Raw genomic sequence first — 23689 nt, forward strand, 5'->3', positions numbered from 1 at the left:
GTTGATCAAGTGGTACTAACTCTGAAAAGCCGAAAATATTCAATATCTAGCTTGCAACCACTACCGACTATTTTTCTAAAAATAGAATTAGAATTTTTCCATGATAGACCCAAATTGTTCTACCATATTCGAAACCAAGATATTCCAATTTGGAGTTGGCATTATCCTCGGAGCATATTTTGTATTGTAAAGAGCTGCGAATGTTTGGATAGGCAATACATACTCATCTCAATAATTCATCTCACAGCCTACTATATTTGAAATACTAGATATATTTGGCATGTAAGACATTTCATATGAGTGATTTTTTTTTTTTTTTTACAATCTAAAATGAGTAGTTTGCCGCCTATATATATATATATGCGGCACAAAATATGCATAGGAGAGAATTCGAACTCTCTAATTTGAGCTTAAACTTACAATTCAAGTTGAATAAAACATATGACAACTGCTCATAAGTATATGTAATAGGCATATATATATATATATATCTTATTTTTTAATATATATATATATATATATATATATATATATATATATATATATTACAATTTGTATGAAATAAGATGGTACCAGGGAATATACCTTAATAATTTTCTATCATAACAAATATTCTCTTCAGGCAGCATCCGCACAAAATTGCCACTTGGCAGCCGCTGGGTCCATCATTTTTTTTCTATTTTTTATATCTTTGATGGGGATGGGGGAAAATTGTTATAATAGGAGAAATCTGATGGTATTTTGGTGATATTCGATAGGGAAAAGGATGGACGAAGGCATCAGCAATTCAGCAGCCCCGGTCGCTTGGACGGTTGGGTATGTGGTCTGGGACGTACACGTGAGGGGCAGGTAAGGGTGACGTGCACCTACGTTGGTTCGGAAATTTAATCCACATACGTGCCCACCAGCACCACCAGATGATTTTTGTCGGTTATATCACTTTTTTTTTTTTTTTTTTGTTAGATGTGGTTTGCATCGGTTTAGAACCAAAGGAGAATCACCGAAGTGGTAGCAGAAACGGAGCTTTGATTTTACTGAAGTGCCCAAATTCGAAATGCATGGGCATCGATTAAATACGGAGATAGGATGCCTCCTGTCTGGTTTGTCCGATGAAGTCGCTATCTAGTCTGCCGTTTTTTAGATGGTGCTGGTATAACGTACTCACACGAAAATAGGGTTGCCATGCTAGTGGGGCTCTATCACAGATGGAAAGAATATGAGTAAAAAATATTCTATCCACATCAAATACTTTCCAGCGGAAAGAGGGCCCGGTGGAAGTTGCTACGCGGGTGAGGTTTTCCTCACCCCCTCTTCTCTTTTTCTAAGAAAAAAAAACCTAGAGGGAAAATAAAAAAAATTTTATATCGGCAGCCTATACTAGCCGAATACGAGTGCAACCAATAAAATTAAAAAAAAAATATGACAATAAGAAAAAGAAACAGACTCGTGATTTTTTTAGAGGATCTCTTTCAAATAATGCACATCGTAGGAGGTGATCCAGTCGGCTAGGTGCTGGTCATCACAATTGTACCAATTTTGAATTCATTCGATCATTATAGCCGAATCTCTTTTTAGATAGATAACGTAACTGTAACGAAAAGAGATAAGCCATGACTGCAATGGGTTAGATTAGGCTGTTAGGCATTAATGTCTACCAAAAATAGTAGCGGTTGATCTCTCGGGAGTGACATTCGTAACTTTAGATGTTAGACTGGAGGGGAGAAAGAAGAAAGAAAGGTCCCAAGTTCGAATCGCTGCGGCGACGATTAAATTGTGGACCGGAGCTTACTACTTTGGCCACTGCTTGGACTTGTGGTGTAGGACCGCTCTTGAACCGCTAGTAGCCGGGGTGGTGCCGGGTGTGACGTACTCACACGTGGGACTCGAGCCAGAGCTCAGAGGAGTAGCTGAGCCGGGCCCACGGGTGGGGAGGGTATGAGTAAAACCGGTCGGGGTGCCCAACACACGGCCATTTCTGCCCGCATCGAACATTCTCCTGGCGGGGCGGGGGCCCAGTGGGGGCTGCTACGCGGGGATGGGCTTGTCCCTTCCTCCCCCCCCCCCCCCTACCCCTTTTGTTTAAGCAAAAAAAAGAAGAAGAAAGAAAGTAACTGCAATAAGCACTCTCGAACTGAATTTGGCAAGACCTGTTTTTTTGGCTTTTGCTGTCTATGACTTTGGTCCACTCCCAAGACTTGACAAATTTTTGCATGATCCAATCCAATCCATTTTATTTATTTATTTATTTATTTATTTATTTATTTATTTTTGTGCAGAATATGGGGACACTCCCCGTATATCATTAGCTCAAGACTCGACCGTTACATTCTCTTGAAAGAACAAAGTGATTTTGACTTAGGGAGGTGAGGTGAGGTGAGAAGTCCAAAACACAAAATGACAGTACACGAAGCAGTATTATCATCTAAATGAGTTCCATGGCTCCTCTAAGGGAGTCCATGGAACTCATTTGTGGAATCTATCCCATCTTTGCTTGACCCGCCCATCCAACTCAACTTGCTCACTTTGATCCATATCAACTCCTGGTGCTTGCACAAAAAAAATTACACAACCAATAATAAATTGAGTACCAGCTGATCTTAGACAACCTAGTTGGTCAAGCCAATTTGATTCTAAGTGGTTTTGGTTCATCTGAGTCAAGAATTTTTAGTGTCATAAATTATCTAAAACATGATGGAAAATTTAGACATTTCCCTAGCTCAAATCGAAACATATAGAAGAAACTCCATGCGAATTGGATCAAATTATTGATCTGGGCTGGGTTATCAAGGGAAGCGAGTTTTGGCCACACCTAGCTGAAGGTATCATTGTATTAATTGTTTGCTATCGATAATCAAATTTGATATTTTTGTAGTTATGACGCAAATAATAATATTATGTATTACAATTTAGAATTATGCACAATCTCGCCTATTATAGTATATATGATATTGGATATCATAGTTACTATATATTGCACGCACAATTTTTGTATGATATCATAGCTACCACATATTACATGCATAATTTTGGAATGATATTACATTTGCCACATATTGCATGCACAATTTTGATGCATGTTAGCTAATCAAGGACATTTGGTGTAAGCAAGGACAATTATTGTGAAACTCGCCTTTTTTTTTCTAACCTTTATTTTATGCATTTTGAAATAAAAAACAGGATTTCATCTGTTCTACCGGTGCCAATTCACCATCTCATGGTCTCACTTCGTAGCTTGTTTATTCGTTGGGGGTTATCCTGGCTCTCTTGTTTTCGCTCGGTTCCATTGAAGGTTTTTAAAAAAAAATCAAGAAAACTTTCAGCAGAGGTTGGCGGTATCAGTCATGTCACTTTGGTGTCTCGTAAGAAAAAAGTGTTTTTTTTAATAAAAAAAAGAAAAATAATTCTGCTGATGACATTATCGAACAGCTAAAATCCTTCTGTTGGGGGAAAAACCCCAAGTCATACCGCCACGGAGGCGCTCGGCCAAAGGGTGCCGACCAGAAAGGCGCTCGGCCAAAGGGCGCCGGCCAGAAAGGCGCTCGACCTTTGAGTGCCGACCAGCAGGGTGCTCGGCTAGAGAGCACCGACCAGAGAGAGCGCCAAGAAGAGGCGCCCAACCAAAATGACCAAGTAGGGATGCTCGGCTAGAAAAAGTCGACCAGAGGACGCCGACCAGAGAAAGCGCTCGCCTAAAAAGCGCCGACCAGGAAACCAACCAAAGAGCGTAAGTAAAGACGCTCGCCCAAAGGGCGCCGAGCAGAAGTACTATGAAGCGACCCCGCCACAGGGCGCCCCATTGGGCGACCAGCTCGGCTCGGCATCCCTGCCGAGCCGATTGCCTTGGACCAAATGTTCAACTTCCGCCTAACCCTCTAAGCCTGAGGGACCTGACAACTCCACTACAACCTGCCGCTATCTCCAAGCCATCAAGGCATAAGATCTCCGCAGGTATTCGGCACGACCTGCCATTAATGCATGAGACCCCCTCAAGTCTCCGATGCACTCAGTCATTTAATGAACACGGCTCAAGGCGATCTCCGGATCACTGAACCATCAAAGCGTATGGCTCTCCCTGACCGCCGGTTCACTCGGTAATAAATGCACTTACCATCCACGGACCCCAGGCCTACCACGGCCGGCGGTTCAACCACTCCAATAGGTCCGATCGACCGTGACAACTCTCTGGTTCCGGTCTGATTCGGCCTTATTTTCCACCACGCCATTAATGGGTCAAATCGTGCCCAATTATTACAAAACAGGACAAACCTCCTGTCACCTCCCAGGTAACAAAAATCCTCCTATAAAAGAAAACCTGGGGGGAAAAGGGAGGGGGAGGAAAAACCCGAAACCCGGGACCGGACCGGACCGGGATAAGAGAAAACAACACAGACACAATTGAGGACATAATCCTCTTCATCTTATCCAAATATTCTCTCTGTCTTCTACACATACTCTCTCCCTTGCTCTCTCCACATATCTGCCCCCTCTGACTTAAGCATCGGAGGGCCGGCGCCGGAGAGCCCGGCCACCGGCTTTCTTGCAGGACTTACGCCCCCCAGGAGGACGCCACCCGCCGGCACGCCATCGACCACCGCTCCTGCGACGGAGCTCCACCCTACAGGAGAACGCCAGTAGCCGGCGCACAGTCATCCACCGTCCCTGCGGCGGAGCCCCTCCTTCCCCGGCTTCGCGGCGGCCCCCGGGTCCAATTTCCAGCAACAGTTGGCGCTAGAGGAAGGGCCCGAGTTCGCTGCCATGAAGCTAAGGAGCAAAGGGGCTTCTAACGCCTCTCGACGTCCTCCACCAAGTCCAGAATGTTCCGTTCGGAACTCACCACCTCCGGCCGAATCAGCTCCTCAAGTTCGGCCGGAGCAATTTGATGCCCTGGTGCAACAGGTGCAGGCCTTGGCCACCGCTGTCCAAAGCCTGCAACCCAGGGGCATCCCAACGGCACCGCCTCCTCCGGCTCCAATCCAACCGGGGCCTCCTACAAGCGGACTTCCCCTTCGAGGTCAGGACTCTCAAGTCCAGGCCTCCCTCTGGAGAGAGCACCCCGTCAGAGGCCATGGAGGCTGGCCACAACCTTCAGAAGCTGAGTCGGTTCCAGGGCAACCAGCACCCCAACAAACCGCTGCGGCGATCTTCCAGAACGATGAACTCGACCGGAAGGTCGAGAAGCTGGAGCGCCAAATCCAGGCACTCCATGGCAGGAAATTGGGGCGCGATGGCGACTTTGAGTTTACTACGAAGTCGCCCTTCTCCCCGGAGATTGAAGATGAACCGGTTCCGCTACGGTTCAAGATGCCCCAGGTGGAGCCCTACAATGGCAAGGCTGATCCCCTTGACCACCTGGAGAGTTACCGGGTCTTAATGGCCCTACAAGGAGCCTCGAAGACCATGATGTGCCAAGCTTTTCCGGCGACACTCCGAGGACCAGCCCGGCTTTGGTTCACCGGGCTGAAGCCGAGTACTGTCTCCTCCTTTGAGCAGCTCGGCAGACAGTTTGCTGGCAATTTCGCCGCCAGCCAGCCCCAGCGGCGGACATCCGACTCCCTCCTCGATATCAAACAAAAGGAGGGAGAATCCTTTAAGGAGTACTTGGACCGGTTCACCGCCGCAACATGGGAGGTCCGGGAGCTTGACCAGTCCATCGCCATGTCAGCACTGAAGGCTGGAGCCCGGTCCTACAGATTCCTCTTCTCGATTGAGAAGAATTTCCCCGCGGACCTCACCGAAATGTTCGCCCGGGCACGGAAGTACGCCAAGGCGGAAGAGGCCGTGGCAGTTAGGCGAGGCGAGACCGAGCAGAACTCCAAGAAGAGACGCCGCGAGGAGCGCGGCCAGCCCAGAAGCCCGTCTCCGCGACGAGCTAAGAATCCGCCCCGCCCAAAGAGTCCACCCCGGTTGAGGGGACCGCCACAGCAGAAGTCGCCACTCCGCCCGAGGTTCCCACTGCGGGCCGGCGCACCCGAAGGGAGGTATGAAAGATACACTCCCCTCAACGCTCCTCGGGCTGAAATCCTCATGGAGATTGAGAGTCGGGATCACATCCGGCTCCCACCTCCGAAGCCAGACACCAGAATCCGGCGTGATCCCCGGAAGTATTGCCGTTTCCACCGGGATCACGGCCATGATACCGAGGAGTGTTACCAGCTCCGAAACGAGATCGAGGCACTCATCCGCCGAGGGGTGCTCAATCGGTTCGTACAAGGCCGGCGTGAAGGGAAGAAGCCAGCCGAAGGAGCAGCACAGCCTGAAGGTTCAAATGCCAACAGGCCCATCGCCGGCGTCATCAACACTATCCAAGGCAGGGCCTCGGCTGGAGAAGCTTCGGAGGAAGAAACCTCCTCAAAGCGCCTGCGCGCCTCTGAAGCCATCTCCTTTTCAGATGATGACCTAGAGGGAGTCGAAACTCCCCACGATGATGCCGTGGTCATCTCCATGATCATAAATAGATTCGATGTAAAACGCATCTTAGTTGATAATGGAAGCTCGGCGAATGTTTTGTACTTTGGTGCATATTGTAAAATGGGGATGACCAAAGAACAGCTCCGGAGGATGAATGCTCCGTTGATTGGATTTACTGGGGATTCAGTCCCAGTAGAGGGCGAGATCGACCTTCTGGTCACAGCCGGGCTCGCCCCCCGCGAAAGTACTGTGGGGATGAGCTTCCTCGTGATACGCCTTCCCTCGGTCTACAATGCCATCCTCGGAAGGCCAGGCCTCAACGCCCTCCGAGCGGTGGTCTCAACTCGCCACTTGCTTATGCGATTCTCCACCAGCCAGGGAGTCGGCGAAGTTCGAGGGGACCAAATGGTGGCAAGGCGATGCTACCTGACGACCCACGAGGCAAGACGATCAGCCGAGGTGCCTGCCCCAACAACTGACCAGCCCTCAACTGAAGTTATGGAGGCACGGGTCAACCCCCAGAAAGAGCGGGTAGAGCCTGGTGAGTTACTGATCCAAGTTCCCTTACGAGAGAACTTTTCCGAGCTAACCGTGCAGGTCGGCTCCGGCCTCGACGAGCACGAGAGGGGTCGCCTCGTCAACTTCCTGCGAGACAACACGGATGTTTTCGCATGGTCGCCTGCGGACATGCCGGGGATAGATCCCGAGATCATGGTCCACCAGCTCCAAGTAAAGCCAACCAGCAAGCCCGTGCGGCAGAAGAAGCGAGGCGCCGCCCCTGAACGACAGCAAGCAGCAGCCGAGGAGGTCAGCAAACTCCTTAAGGCCGGCTTCATCCGGGAGATAGCCTACCCGGAGTGGCTCGCCAATGTGGTCCTCGTCAAAAAAGCCAACGGGAAGTGGCGTATGTGCGTGGACTACACCGACCTGAATAAAGCCTGCCCGAAGGACAGCTTCCCACTTCCCAGCATCGACCAGCTCGTGGACTCCACCTCGGGTCACGAGCTGCTGGCATTCATGGACGCCTTTTCCGGATACAACCAGATCCGCATGGCGCCAGAAGATGAGGAAAAGACAGCCTTCATCACCGACGGGGGAACCTACTGCTACAAGGTGATGCCATTCGGCTTAAAAAATGCCGGGGCAACTTATCAAAGACTGGTCAGCCGGATCTTCAAAGACCAAATAGGCCGAAACATGGAGGTCTACGTGGATGACATGCTGGTGAAAAGCAAGGTGGCGCAAGACCACATAGTCGACCTCAATGAAGCATTCTCCACACTCCGAAAGTACCAGATGAAGCTCAACCCAGCTAAATGTGCATTCGGGGTCACCTCCGGCAAATTCCTCGGCTTCATCATTACACAACGAGGAATTGAGGCCAATCCAGAGAAGATCCGAGCCCTCCAAGAGATGACGCCTCCTAGGACGGTCAAGGAGGTACAACGGCTCACAGGCCGAGTCGCAGCTCTCGGGAGATTCATCTCCCGTTCGGCCGAACGCTGCCTTCCATTTTTTGCAGCCCTCAAGAAGCCAAAGAACTTTTAGTGGTCGGACGAGTGCCAGCAATCTTTTGAGGAGCTCAAGCATCTCCTGGCTTCCCCTCCCCTGCTCACAAAGCCTCAACAGGGTGAGATCCTCTACTTATATTTAGCTGTCTCCCCTGTTGCAGTAAGCTCGGTCCTGGTCCGAGAGGAGGGCAAACTCCAGAAGCCAGTATATTATACCAGCCGGGTCTTGAGGGACGCCGAGACCCGATACTCCAAGCTTGAGAAGACTGCCTATGCTTTGATCATCTCGGCTCGGAGGCTCCGACCCTACTTCCAAGCTCATACAGTGGCTGTGCTGACCGACCAGCCGGTCAAGCAGATCCTACAGAAATCAGATCGCGCGGGCCGGATTACCAAATGGGCCATTGAGCTCGGGGAATTCGACATCAAGTACCGACCCAGACCGGCGATCAAAGCACAAGCGCTCGCAGACTTTATTGTCGAGTGCACTATACCAGATGAGGCCAAGCCCGAGCCCGAGCCCGAGCCACCCACGGAGCAGACCCCGAGTTTGACATGGACTCTGCATGCCGATGGCTCTTCAAACTCGGGGGGTAGCGGAGCAGGGCTCATCCTCACCAGCCTAGAAGGGGTGGTCGCCGAGCAAGCCTTGCGCCTCGAGTTTCCTGCTTCCAATAACATGGCGGAGTACGAAGCACTCGTCGCCGGGCTCAAGCTCGCCAAGGAGCTAGGAGTGAAGGACTTGAAGGCCTTCAGTGATTCTCAGCTCGTCGTCAACCAAATTGTGGGCGACTTCGAAGCTAGAGACCCGATCATGCAGAAGTATCTTCAGAAGGTACGGGATCTCGCCTCGACCTTGGACTCTTTTCACATTCAACATGTTGCCAGGTCGGAGAATCTTAGGGCCGACCAGCTATCAAAGCTGGCGTCCTCTCGCATGAGCGAGCTTCCCAAAGAGGCGGTACTGGAATATCTCCAAAAGCCCAGTACAGACGAGCCCGAGCAGACCCTCTGCACCGAGTTCGAGCCAAGCTGGATGGACGAGCTCATCAGCTACCTGCAAGATGAAGTCCTCCCCACTGATGAACAAGAGGCTCGCCGAATCAAGCGCCTCGCCACTCGGTACATACTGTACGAGGGAAAGCTCTATCGGAGGTCCTTCACCTCTCCCCTCCTCAGATGCCTCCGCCCAACGGAGGCTGATTATGCCATGCGCGAAGTCCACGAAGGAATCTGCGGAAACCATCTAGGAGGGCGAGCACTGGCCCACAAAATTCTGCGCCAAGGATATTATTGGCCGACACTCCAGAAGGATGCTATGGACTTTGTCCAAAGATGTGACCGGTGCCAAAGGAACGCCAATGTTCAACGCCGGCCCTCGGCTCCTTTGACTTCTATCAGCTCCCCTTGGCCTTTTGCCCAGTGGGGAATTGACATTCTCAGGCCATTTTCACTGGCCACCGGGCAAAGGAAGTTCCTGGTCGTCTCCATCGACTACTTCACTAAGTGGGTAGAAGCCGAGCCCCTTGCCCGGATCACCGAGCAGAAGATGCGGGATTTCATCTGGAAGTCCATTATCTGCAGATTCGGGCTTCCCCGCATCCTTATCTCTGACAACGGTCGCCAGTTCGACAACATCCACTTCAGAGAGTTCTGCTCCGAGCTTGGCATTGACCATCGCTTCACCTCGGTCGCGCACCCTCAAACAAACGGAGAAACCGAGGTAACAAATCGTACTATTTTGCAGGGTCTCAAAGCCAGGCTCGACAAATCCAAAGGACAATGGGTCGAAGACCTATACAATGTCCTGTGGGCTTACCGGACCACATTCCGCGTCCCCACCGGCGAGACTCCCTTCAACCTAACATATGGGATGGAGGCCGTCATTCCACTGGAGATTGGGCTCCCCTCTCCAAGAGTCGAGCATCACGATGCCAACTCCAACTCTTCGCAGCTCAGAAACAACCTCGACCTGATCGAGAAAACAAGGGAGGCCGCTCGAGTTCGTATGGCGAGGTACCAGCAAAAAACAGCTCAGTACTACAACGCCAGGGTCAAAGTCAAATCTTTCAGACCAGGGGAGCTTGTCCTCAGAAGAGCTGAAGCCTCCCGACCAACTGAGCAAGGGAAGCTGGCCCCGAACTGGGAAGGACCATACCGAGTCACGCGCATCCGCCGACCCGGGACTTATCAGCTGGAGTCCCTAGACGGGACTCCCATTCCACGGAGCTGGAGCTCTGAAAACCTCCGCGTGTACCACCAGTAGAACCCCCAAGGGGTCTCTCGTTACTCAATTATTGAATTTCATTCTATGAACTTTATCTCATAATAAATCTATGGTCCGCGCACTTATTTCGAGCTCACCGATTCTCCTGATTATCTTACGGTGTCAGGTGTTACGGGGGAACTTAGCCACCATGCCCCACGTGACCGGCACGCGCGCCCAGGAAGACTACGGCTGCCCCTTGATCCAGCAATCCGACCCCGAGTCGGACATCTTCGGCTCCGCAGCCCGACCCCGAGTCGGCTGCCCCTTGATCCAGCAATCCGACCCCGAGTCGGACATCTTCGGCTCCGCAGCCCGACCCCGAGTCGGCTGCCCCTTGATCCAGCAATCCGACCCCGAGTCGGACATCTTCGGCTCTGCAGCCCGATCCCGAGTCGGCTGCCCCTCGATCCAGCAATCCGACCCCGAGTCGGGTATCTCTCGACAACGACAGGCTATTCCCCAGAGGCACCCCGCGGCCTCCTGCTCCACTACTCCCTGCAACGGCTGTATCCGATGCTGCTCCACGATCTCCTGTAACAGCCGTACAAAGCGGAACTCCACTACGCCCTGTCATGGCCGTACCCAGCGCTGCCCCACGACGCCCTGTAACGGCCATGTCAGTGGCCACTCCATCGTGCCCCACGATGACGAACCCCCCTGGAAAGACCCCCCAGCCTAGTATATATGCGGCTGGGGGGAGAAAGGGGGGGGGTAAGCAATCCCTTCCAGAGCATCCTCTTACTTGCTACTATCGTCTTTCCTTCTCCTCCAATCTCCTCTGACTTGATCGTCGGAGGGCCCCCACTACCCCAGTGGTGGTGCGAGGCTTGCTTGCAGGTTTTCTGGTGGAAGGTGGAGCGTGATCAACACCAACCAAGGCAACTCAGGCGGAACCCCGTTCACACCGCAGTGCCAATCGTTCTCGGTTTGGACCACCAGCAACAGTTGGCGCTAGAGGAAGGGCCCGAATCTCAGAACGATCGTAATGGCACGGCGAGGTGGTCGTGGAGCTTCCAATGCTTCCGGTCGCGGGGCCTCTCGCGCCTCCGGCCGGGAGGTAGCCGCATCTCCAACACACTCTCAGCAACATTCCACCGCCCCACCTCCCATTCAGATGGTCGAAGCCGCTCAGTTCGACCAGCTAGCCCAGCAGGTTCGCACCCTCGCGGAGGCAGTGCAGAACCGGCAGGGTGTGATGTCTCGAGCGCCGCAGCGGGCCCAGGAGCCGCTGCTCCCGGAGTGCTCACCTGTCCTCCTCAACCCGCGTTCCTTCCTCTCCCATGGGGAGGAGCGCCGGCGCGAGGAAGATTCTCGAGCACGGTCCGTTCTGCCGGGACCTTCTCATCAGAGCTGCGCGGGGTACGAGAGGCGGACCCGGGCGCGTTCCCAGACCCCCCAGTCCTCGAGGAGCCCGCATTCCAGTCGGTCCCCCTCGCGCCGCTCCTTGTCTCCCACCCACCGGTCGCGCTCCCTGGACCGGCGGGTGGACGATCTCCACAGACAACTTCAGGTCCTGAAGGGCCACTCCAAAGATCCCTTCGCCGACTTGGAGATCTCCTCCCAGCCAGCGCTTGCCTCGAGGATCCTGCGGACCCCAAATCCGCCGGGGTTCAAAATGCCGGCGATCGAGCCCTATGACGGGGCAGCGGACCCGCGGGATCACGTCGAGAGTTTCAGGACCCTTATGCTCCTCCATGGAGCATCAGATCCTCTCCTCTGCAAGGCCTTCCCGGCGACCCTCCGTGGCCCGGCTAGGGCGTGGTTCGCCGGACTGGAGGCTAACTCTATCCAGTCCTTCGACCAGTTCACTCGCCTCTTCATCAGCCATTTCACCGTCAGTAGCCGGCGGCGACTGGTCTCCGACTCCCTCTTTGATGTCCGGCAAAATGAGGGAGAAAGCCTGCGGGATTACCTTACCCGCTTCAACAAGGCTACGCTGGAGGTCCGGAACCTGAGCCAGGAGGTGGCTCTTTCAGCCCTGAAGCGTGGTTTCCGGAAGGGCAGACTCACCTTCTCCTTAGACAAACGCCTGCCGCGGAGCTTCCCGGAGCTGTTGTCTCGGGCGAACCAGTATGCGGACGCCGAGGAGGCGGCCGCCCACCGGAACAAGAAGGCCGCCGAGACCCCTCTAAAGCTCGGGAAGAAAAGGCGAAAAGAAGCACGCCAGAGGAGGAGCCCGACGCCTCAACGTCGGCGCAGAAGCCCGTCACCGGCGAGGAACCACGGCGCCCCACGCCCTCGTTCTCCGCCCCGACGCTTCAACCGGTACACCCCACTCCTGACTCCCCGGGCCCAGATCCTTATGGAGATCAAGGGGCGGGAGGACCTCCCGGTCCCGAGACAGATGAAGAAGATCCCTGGGAGGAGGCCCTCTCGGGCGTACTGTGAGTACCACCGAGACCACGGCCACGACACCGAAGACTGCTTCCAGCTTCGGGACGAGATCGAGGCTCTCATCCGCCGAGGACGTCTCGGTCGATATGTGAACGACCGACGTCCCCCCGCAGACCCGCGTCCGGCCGACCCGGCCCCTCAGGAGCCTCGGGAGCAGAATCGACCCGTCGCGGGCGTGATTCACACCATCACTGGGGGCTGCTCTCGGCCCGTGAGGAACGCAGGGGGCTCGGCAGAAGCATCAGGGGTGGCCGTCGCGAAGAGGCAGAGGGTCGGAAATGTAATCACTTTTTGTGATGAAGATGTAAAGGGGGTTCAGACCCCCCACGATGACGCCATGGTGATCTCCCTCACTATGGCGAATTATGGTGTAAGGCGTGTTCTTGTGGATAGTGGAAGCTCAGCTGACATTTTGTTTTACGAGGCCTTCCAAAAGATGAGCTCGTTCCGACAATTATTGCACAAAACATCCACCCCCCTCATAGGATTCACTGGAGACGCTATCACGGCCGAAGGTGTCGTTGAGCTGCCTGTGACTGCGGGCGTTGCACCCGCAGAAGCCACGGTGCGGCTCGGATTCTTGATCGTCCGTGTTCCCTCGGCCTACAACGCTATCCTCGGACGACCCAGACTGAACGCCCTTCGTGCGGTAGTCTCTACATACCATTTGCTCATGCGGTTCCCCACGGCGGCCGGGATTGGAGAGGTCCGAGGTGACCAACCGACCGCACGGCAATGTTTCCTAGCAACTCTCAAAGGGAAGAAGCCCGTGGAGGCCCTAAGCGTCGAGTCCCTTGACGCCAGAGACGAGGTGGCTTTGCGGCACGGGGAGCCGGCCGAGGGTGTGATCGAAGTTCCCCTCGAAGAAGGTCGCCCGGACCGGACGATCCGGGTCGGTGCCAATCTCGACTCGGAAGCTCGGGCCCGGTTAGTGGAATTCCTCCGAGCCAATGCCGATGTATTTGCCTGGTCGGCAGCTGATGTACCTGGGATCGACCCGGAGGTCATTTCTCACGCCCTCAACGTCGACCCGACCCACCGACCCGTAAAGCAGAAGAAGAGACACTGTGCCCCAGATCGGATCCGGGTGGTCGACCAAGAGGTAGACAAACTCTTGGAGGCAGGCTTCATAAGGGAAGTGAGCTACCCCGAGTGGCTGGCAAACGTCGTACTTGTCCGGAAGGCGAGCGGGAAGTGGAGGATGTGCGTCGACTACACCGACCTGAACAAGGCGTGTCCCAAGGATAGCTTTCCGCTTCCACGAATAGACCAACTGGTCGACGCGACTTCCGGATATCAGCTGCTGTCTTTCATGGACGCCTTCTCCGGCTACAACCAAATAATGATGGCTCCACAGGACGAGGAGAAAACCGCTTTTATAACAGACCGAGGGTTGTACTGTTACAAGGTAATGCCCTTCGGTCTGAAGAATGCTGGCGCCACTTACCAGCGCCTCGTCAATAAAATCTTCAAGGGGCAGATCGGCCGGAACATGGAGGTGTACGTGGACGATATGCTGGTGAAGAGCCGCCATGCAGACCAGCACATTGCGGATCTGGAGGAGACTTTCGCCACCTTGCGGAAGTTTCGCATGAAGCTGAACCCAGCGAAGTGCGCCTTTGGTGCTTCGGCCGGGAGGTTCCTCGGTTTCATTGTCAACCAGCGGGGGATCGAGGCCAATCCGGACAAAATCAAGGCCATCCAAGATATGTCCCCTCCGACCAAAGTGAAGGAGGTTCAGGAGCTCGCTGGAAGGGTCGCCGCGCTCGGACGATTTGTGGCAAAATCGGCCGAACGCTGCCAACCATTCTTCAAGGTATTGAAGCGCCCGAAAGACTTCCTCTGGACGGCCGAATGTCAAGCAGCATTCGACCAGCTCAAGGAATATTTGGCGTCTCCTCCCCTGCTGTCCAAGCCGCAAGAAGGGGAGATGCTCTACCTTTATCTGGCGGTCTCCCCAACTGCAGTCAGTGCGGTACTGGTTCGGGAAGAGGCAAAGCTTCAGAAGCCTGTGTACTACATCAGCCGAGTCCTGCGGGATGCCGAGACGCGGTATACGAAGGCTGAAAAGATCGCCTTCGCGCTGCTGACCGCGACTAGGAGGCTTCGCCCCTATTTCCAGGCTCATTCTGTCACCCTCTTGACCGATCAACCACTGCGGCAGATCCTCAGCAATCCTGAGAATGCGGGACGGCTGGTGAAGTGGGCAGTAGAACTTGGTGAGTTCGACATCCGCTACCAGCCCCGACCCGCCATCAAGGCCCAAGTGCTCGCAGTCTTCCTCGCTGAGTGCACGGTGCAGGAGGCGGAACCTAGGCCGCCGGAAACACCCAGCCTCGACCTCCCGATCTGGACGCTTCACATCGATGGGTCGTCGAACCCCGAAGGTGGAGGGGCCGGGCTGGTCCTTACCAGTCCCGATGGAGTGATAGCCGAGTATGCCTTGAGGTTCGGATTTCCAGTAACCAACAACGAGGCGGAGTACGAGGCCCTAGTCACGGGACTCAAACTCACCAAGGAGCTCGGCATCCGGCGCCTGAAGGTCTTCACCGACTCCCAGCTGGTGGTCGGGCAGGTCCGTGGGGAGTTCGAGGCTCGGAGAGCACTCATTCCCGACCTCGGCAGTGTCGACATTCAGTAGGTCCCAAGAAGTGAAAATGCCAGGGCCGACAGGTTGTCCCATTTGGTGGGCGCAGACGCGCACAACTTGTCGAGGGCAATCTACCTGGAGACCCTGGATGCTCCGAGCATCGGCGAGGCCGGAGCGGTGATGGCGATTGATCCGGAGCCGTCTTGGATGGACCCGCTTGTCGCCTACCTCGCCGAAGGGATTCTTCCTGAAGATGAAGATCAAGCTCGGCGACTTGTTATGAAGTCCGCCCACTACGTACTCTATGAAGGGAGGCTGTATCGGACCTCGTTCACCGCCCCCCTCTTAAGGTGCCTCCGCCCCTCAGAAGCGGCCTACGCCCTCAGCGAAGTCCACGAAGGCATCTGCGGATCGCACTTGGGGGCTAGGTCCTTGGCGCATAAGATCATGAGGCAAGGCTATTATTGGCCTACCTTGTTGGAGGACTCAAAGGATCATGTACGGAAATGCGACGCCTGCCAGCGCCACGCCAACGTCCAGAGAGTCCCTTCTGTCCCCTTGGCACCAATCACTGCACCCTGGCCCTTCGCCCAGTGGGGAATGGATATCCTCGGACCATTCCCCGTCGCTTCAGCTCAGCGGAAGTTTTTGATTGTTGCAATCGACTACTTCACCAAGTGGGTGGAGGCAGAGCCGCTGGCCACTATCACGGAGGCGCAAGTCCGGAAGTTCGTGAAGAAGAACATCATTGTCCGATTTGGGGTACCTCGGGTCCTCATCTCGGATAATGGTCGACAGTTCGACAACAAGCATTTCCGTGACTTCTGCGAGGAGTTCGGGATCGAGCATCGGTTCACATCTGTGTCGCATCCCCAAACCAACGGCGAGGCCGAGGTCACAAATCGGACAATCCTCCAAGGTATCAAAGCGCGAATCGGTCGGACGGGGCAAGCTTGGGTCGAAGAGCTCGAGAATGTCCTTTGGGCGTATCGGACCACGCATCGGACCCCTACCGGAGAGACGCCTTTCAGCCTAACCTATGGCACGGAAGCCGTTGTCCCCGTGGAGCTCGGACTCCCCTCACCTCGGGTGGCCGCGCACCGACCCGAGGCCAATTCGGAGCAACTCCGAGGAAACCTGGATCTCTTGAAAGAAGCGAGGGAAATGGCGCAGGTTCGGATGGCGATGTATCAACGGAGGGTGGCCCGATATTACAACTCCAAGGTCCGACCGAAGCTTTTCAGAATCGGAGATCTGGTGCTAAGGCGAGCTAAAGCATCTCAACCCACGGAAGGTGGGAAGCTAGCGCCAAATTGGGAAGGCCCGTATAGGGTTCACTGGGTAAACCGACCTGGCTCCTACCAGTTGGAGGCCCTAGATGGTCGAGAAATCCCAAGGAGCTGGAATTCCGCTAACCTGCGGATGTATTACCAGTAGAACGACAATGCCAGAAAGACAGTTCAAAAATGTACAACACTTTTCATTTCAATAATTTCTGGTTACAATGGCGTGCTCGTGTGATTACAAGGAATTCCCAGAGGGGAATTAGGGAGTAAAGAAAGTAAAGAAGAGGTGGAGCCTCCGAGGAACTGAAGATCTGGGATCCCGAAACCTCCATCCGAAGCAGCTGCAATCCCGCCGGAAGTGGGTGCTTCCAACCGGAGGCGCCATCGACGTCTCACGAAAAAGACGTAGAGCCGGCGCGGATGAAGAAGAAGTGGACGAAGGAGAAGTCCACACTGCTTCTAACCAGAGGCGCCATCCACGCCTCACGAAAAAGACGAGGAGCCGCCGCAGAAGAAGCTCCCGCTGCCCCCAGGGGAACGCCACCTCCAAGGGATATTCCGGTCCTCCCCAGTGTTAGGGGAAAGAAGGAATACAAGGGAGAAGAGCATATGGAGGCGCGGTCCCGGATCAAGCGTCTGGCGCAGAGCTCAGTCGGGAGGCTGAACTTCAAGGAGGGGAGACGTGATCCCGGATGAAATGCCTAGAGCGGAGGTCCGCCGGGGAGAACCTCCTTATTGATCCCAGATGAAACGGCTAGTTGGCGGAAGTCGCGAGGGGCGCGCCTCCCGTTCCTTCGGCAGGAGTCTCTCAGCCATGCGCCAGAGAGGAGGTCCACGATCCATGGCAACCTGAACAGTTCCGGCTTGGCAAACTCCATCGCACCTGCACCTGTATTTATAGCCAAACTGCGGCCCCCCGGTCGTTCCGATGCGGGTGGCTCCCATAAATGCGGGCGCATTGAATCCGGAGCCGTTCCGGCTCTCGAGGCGTATCTTCCCGCGATTTCCTAAGCGTCATTCTCCTTAATCGCATTCTTTGTGCAGGACACTCCGGGTGGCATGTACCCCTAGGTCCACGTATCTCCGCTCGCGCTCAGGCCGCATCCGCCTCGAAGAACACGCGTATCGCGGCCGCTCAACTGACACTCCTCGCAAGCAGCAACTGGTAATCCGATTTCCCAGGTAACGCATCAATTAGCGTTTAATGCCCTTCTGGTGTTCCCCAGGTGACGCTTGGAGAAGAGGAGAAACACGATCGCAGCTGGCCACGGAGAAACCCCGTCGGACGGCAAGCGACAGGCGCACGACCAGCGAGCGGAATTTCTCGAGGCTCGGCCCTCGGATGCCAGGCTAACCCGATGATCATCCCGGGAGCAGACTAGCCTGAAGCCCCGACCGGTCGCCTCGGCTTGCGCCAGCCTTGACCGACCAACGAGCGGAATTTCCCGAGGCTCGGCCCTCGGATGCCAGGCTAACCCGATGATCATCCCGGGAGCAGACTAGCCTGAAGCCCCGACCGGTCGCCTCGGCTTGCGCCAGCCTTGGCCGACCAACGAGCGGAATTTCCCGAGGCTCGGCACTCGGATGCCAGGCTAACCCGATGATCATCCCGGGAGCAGACTAGCCTGAAGCCCCGACCGGTCGCCTCGGCTTGCGCCAGCCCTGGATGACCAACGAGCGAAATTTCCTGGGGCTTGACAACCCTCAGATGCCAGGCTAACCCGATGACCATCCCGGGAGCAGACTAGCCTGAAGCCCCGACCGGTCGCCTCGGCTTGCGCCAGCCTTGGCCGACCAACGAGCGGAATTTCCCGAGGCTCGGCCCTCGGATGCCAGGCTAACCCGATGATCATCCCAGGGGCAGACTAGCCTGAAGCCCCGACCGGTCGCCTCGGCTTGCGCCAGCCCTGGCCGACCAACGAGCGGAATTTCCCGAGGCTCGGCCCTCGGATGCCAGGCTAACCCGATGATCATCCCGGGAGCAGACTAGCCTGAAGCCCCGACCGGTCGCCTCGGCTTGCGCCAGCCCTGGCCGACCAACGAGCGGAATTTTTTGGGGCTTGACAACCCTCAGATGCCAGGCTAACCCGATGACCATCCCGGGAGCAGACTAGCCTGAAGCCCCGACCGGTCGCCTCGGCTTGCGCCAGCCTTGGCCGACCAACGAGCGGAATTTTCCGAGGCTCGGCCCTCGGATGCCAGGCTAACCCGATGATCATCTCGGGAGCAGACTAGCCTGAAGCCCCGACCGGTCGCCTCGGCTTGCGCCAGCCCTGGCCGACCAACGAGCGGAATTTCCCGAGGCTCGGCCCTCGGATGCCAGGCTAACCCGATGATCATCCCGGGAGCAGATTAGCCTTAAGCCCCGACCGGTCGCCTCGGCTTGCGCCAGCCTTGGCCGACCAACGAGCGGAAGAATTTCCTGAGGCCTAACCCTCGGATGCCTGGCTTAGCGCCGGAGGAATTTCCTGAGGCCTAACCCTCGGATGCCTGGCTTAGCGCCGGAAGAATTTCCTGAGGCCTAACCCTCGGATGCCTGGCTGAGCGCCGGAAGAATTTCCTGAGGCCTAACCCTCGGATGCCTGGCTCAGCGCCGGAAGAATTTCCTGAGGCCTAACCCTCGGATGCCTGGCCTAGTGCCGGAAGAATTTCCTGAGGCCTAACCCTCGGATGCCTGGCTTAGCGCCGGAAGAATTTCCTGAGGCCTAATCCTCGGATGCCTGGCCTAGCGCCGGAAGAACTTCAAGAGTCAGGAGTTGGCGAGATGCTACCAAGAGTTAAAAAGAAAAAGGACAAAAGCGAGACGAAGAAACATTCAACTTGCATTAACTTTCATTGTTTCAGGGCCGAGACCCATACAACTTGGCAAAACGCCGACATACAAAGAAAAGGACAACAAAGGTACAGAAGGTCAGCTTGGAGGAACCCCCGGGTCGGGAACGTCGGGCTCGTCCGCAGGGGGTAGGGAGGCGGTTGGAGAGTCAGCAGGCAATGGCGCCGGAGAGGAGTCGAGAAGGGAGATCCCACTCAGGTCAACTTCGGGGAACTTAGCCGACACCCTTGCCAGGCCTTCCTCGAAGCCTAAGATAAAGGAGTCGGACCCCGCGTCCGACGCGTCACGGACGAACTCGTCAGACTGACGATAGGCCCGTACCGCCTCCGACATGTCACGGGTGAACTCGGCGGACTGACGATAAGCCTGCACCGCCTGACGCCCGATCTCCGCACTCTTCTCGGCCAGCGCCGCCTCCGCTCGCTCCGTAATCTGAGCTTTAGCCTCCAAGACCTTCGCCACAATCCGGTCGTCAGCCTCGGAGGAGACCCTCAGCAGATTAGCCTGAGCCTCCTTGTGCTTCGCCTCGGCAGCAGTGCGAGCGGCCATAGCTTCCTCCAGGCGCGAACGAAGCTCTTGGTCGTTCGCGCGGGACTTCTCCAAGGCCGACTCTAATTCGCTCAGTTTGGCTTCAAGAGACCGGGTTCGGTTACGGGCATTGTCGGCAGACCGCTGGGCCTTCTCCCACCTCTCTCGATAGTCCGCGATCTTCCGGGACTGCTTTTCAGCTCGTTCCTCCGCCTTCTTGATCTCGCCTTCGAGGCCCGAGGCAACTTTGAGTTGCTCCTGAGCCTCCAACAGTTGCTTCTCGAGGGCGGCGAAGCCGAGTGCCCGCTCTTCGGCCTCCCAGAGCCTCGCCTCGAGGTCCCCGGACGTCCTGCCCGCCGCAGCCTGGCCTCCCTCTTCCATTGCTTTCAGTCGGTCCTCGGCCTTCGCCAGAAGCCCCGCCTGTTCCTTATAGCACTCCTCCAGACGGATCATGTACTGGGCGAGCTAAGAGATAGGAAAAATGAGGGCGTCAGGCGGAGATCAACAGAGCCAATAAATGATGAAAAGCGGCCAGAAGAGCACTCACCGACATAAGACAGACGCAGCTGGCAGCCCCGACATCAGGGACCCTCATCTCCCGGACCTGCCTACGGTCCTTCTCCAGCAGCACCGTTTCGATAAGGTTTCGGGCGCCGTCGGAAGTGAAGGCCGACCCCGATTTTTCCCCGGAGCCGGACGGTGGTTCTGCAGCCTTACCCTTATCCATCGCCTGGGGAAGAGTCCTGCTGATCGTGCTCGGGGCGGGGGTCGCTCCAGGAATTGACAGGGTCCCGCTCGGCCGGGGCCTCGGCGCGTCCCTCCTCGTATCATCCGGAGCCGATTGAGTCAAAGGCCGGGCTGGGGACCGATCACGTCCGACCCGTCCGTCTCGAGCGGGCTCGGATGACACCTCTGGAATAGCGGCAGTCTCACCACCGGAGGGCTGATACAGTGCCAGCTGCCGGTCCGCGCCCGCGGCGTCCCCCTGATCGGCGGGCCCAGACTCGTCGGTCGGCGTCGGAGTCGCCTCCTTGCGGGACTTCTTCGCCGATGGGGCCCCGCTCGGAGGAGCTCGTTTCTTCCTCCGGACCGCTTCCAGTAGGGACGACCTACCAACAGCCGGTCCCTTCTCCGACCGCATGACGTCGTCAATCTCTGCAACAAGGACGAGATGGTGGGAGGCTGAGAAACCGAAGGAAAGAACGAGACGAAAGAGGAGAAAAGAGTCAAAAAAGAAATGGTGGCGGGCTCACGGTCGGCGGGGACCGAGCTCAGACCGACATTCACCAAGGTATCCTCGGAAATAAGGCGGGCCACCGGGGGGAGCCGGCCCTCGGCAACCAACCCCTTCAAGGCGGCGAAACCATTGGATTCCTCCCTCGACAGCCTCGATAGGCCGATCGGGGACTTCATCGGCGTCTCCCAGGTCGCCTTGATTCCCCAAGAGAGATCTACATCAATGAAAAAGAAACGCTCCTTCCAGCCGTGAATGGAGGAAGGAGCCTCCTTGACGAGGCCGCACCCTCGCCGCGCCGCAAAGCACCACCACCCTTTGTCCTGGGGGTGGCCATTCAGGCTGTAGCACTCCCAAAAAACATTCAGGGTGGCGGGAATCTCGTGCATGCGGCAGAGAACCTGGAAGACCGTCAGGGCGCGCCACGAGTTCGGCACCAGTTGCGTCGGCGCCACTCTTAAACCCCGGAGCACCTGCACGACTAAGTCCGAAGGGAAAAAGCGGAACCCGGCCTGGAGGATGCCCTCATTGATGGCGACCTTCCCTGGAGGAGGATGGGACATCCTCTCCTCAGGCCCCGGAAGCGTAACGTTGCAGGCTTCGGGAAGGTGGTACCGGGCCACGAATTTGTCTAAGTCTTCGGTGACCAGCTCCGACTTAATGTGGTCTGCTCTCACTTCGCCCATCCCTAATGGCCAATAAATCTACGGTCAGGACGGGGTCAAGAAGGGGGGAAAGACCGGAACGACTGGAGTACACTAGTACGAAAGGAGAAAGTATGGAGAGCCCTAAGTAGAAGAATGGGGTAACTCACCGGAAGAGAAGGAAGAACGGCTCCGAGAGTATCAAAGGAGGAGCAAGCGAACAGTCCGACGGCAACGACGGCAGCGCAAAGGAGAAACTCGAAGATGTCTGTAGAGAGAAAGGCGGACGGGGGAGGGCCCCCGGTTAAATAGGCGGAAAGGCGGGTGACGCCTCGGTGACGCCAGAGGACGCCAGGCTGCCGAAGGGTCGCTCGCGCCCCAAAAGCGAATCGGCGCCATTAAGGAAGGATGTCCGCCGAAATCCGCAGACTGCCAGATCAGCGACAACCGCCATACGCCACAAAGAAGGCGGGAAGCTCAAAGAGCGCGCGCCTTTCTGAGGGATGGTGGCAATCTCGAAGCATCACTCCCTTCACCCGTTCCCCTTCTGGTTCCAGGCTCGGGAGTGGGGGGCTACTGTTACGGGGGAACTTAGCCACCATGCCCCACGTGACCGGCACGCGCGCCCAGGAAGACTACGGCTGCCCCTTGATCCAGCAATCCGACCCCGAGTCGGACATCTTCGGCTCCGCAGCCCGACCCCGAGTCGGCTGCCCCTTGATCCAGCAATCCGACCCCGAGTCGGACATCTTCGGCTCCGCAGCCCGACCCCGAGTCGGCTGCCCCTTGATCCAGCAATCCGACCCCGAGTCGGACATCTTCGGCTCTGCAGCCCGACCCCGAGTCGGCTGCCCCTCGATCCAGCAATCCGACCCCGAGTCGGGTATCTCTCGACAACGACAGGCTATTCCCCAGAGGCACCCCGCGGCCTCCTGCTCCACTACTCCCTGCAACGGCTGTATCCGATGCTGCTCCACGATCTCCTGTAACAGCCGTACAAAGCGGAACTCCACTACGCCCTGTCATGGCCGTACCCAGCGGTGCCCCACGACGCCCTGTAACGGCCATGTCAGTGGCCACTCCATCGTGCCCCACGATGACGAACCCCCCTGGAAAGACCCCCCAGCCTAGTATATATGCGGCTGGGGGGAGAAAGGGGGGGGTAAGCAATCCCTTCCAGAGCATCCTCTTACTTGCTACTATCGTCTTTCCTTCTCCTCCAATCTCCTCTGACTTGATCGTCGGAGGGCCCCCACTACCCCAGTGGTGGTGCGAGGCTTGCTTGCAGGTTTCCTGGTGGAAGGTGGAGCGTGATCAACACCAACCAAGGCAACTCAGGCGGAACCCCGTTCACACCGCAGTGCCAATCGTTCTCGGTTTGGACCACCAGCAACAAGGTTTATCTCTCCTCCCTCGACCACGGTTGGGATGCCCCGATGTCTCGGGATGATGGAGTACCTACGTGGACTCCCTGAAGATGTTCGTGAGTTTGTGGTGTGCTCTCCATCGACCAAACGAGCTCGGCTCGTTCTCCTACCCTGACCACGGTCGGGATGCCCTGCCACAACGGGATGCCCCGATCCGTCGAAATGGCCCGAGACGTCGGGGTGCGGTCTTAAGTGACCAGACGAGCTCGGCTCGTTCTCCATCGACTTCCACCGACGAGCTCGGCTCGTGCTCCATCGACTATGAGTTGCGGTCCTCTCTGACCAGACGAGCTCGGCTCGTTCTCCTACCCTGACCACGGTCAGGATGCCCCGAGACGTCGGGATGCCCCGATCCGTCGGGATGCCCTGAGACGTCAGGATGCCCCCAATATATTGGGATGCCCTGCCACAACGGGATGCCCCGATCCGTCGGGATGGCCCGAGACGTCGGGGTGCGGTCTTAAGTGACCAGACGAGCTCGGCTCGTTCTCCATCGACTTCCGCCGACGAGCTCGGCTCGTGCTCCATCGACTATGAGTTGCGGTCCTCTCTGACCAGACGAGCT

Source organism: Phoenix dactylifera, chromosome 1 (assembly GCF_051530095.1).
Source record: "Phoenix dactylifera cultivar Ajwa chromosome 1, Ajwa_hap1_PhDact_Kaust_v1.1, whole genome shotgun sequence".
Classification (NCBI taxonomy): Eukaryota; Viridiplantae; Streptophyta; class Magnoliopsida; order Arecales; family Arecaceae; genus Phoenix; species Phoenix dactylifera.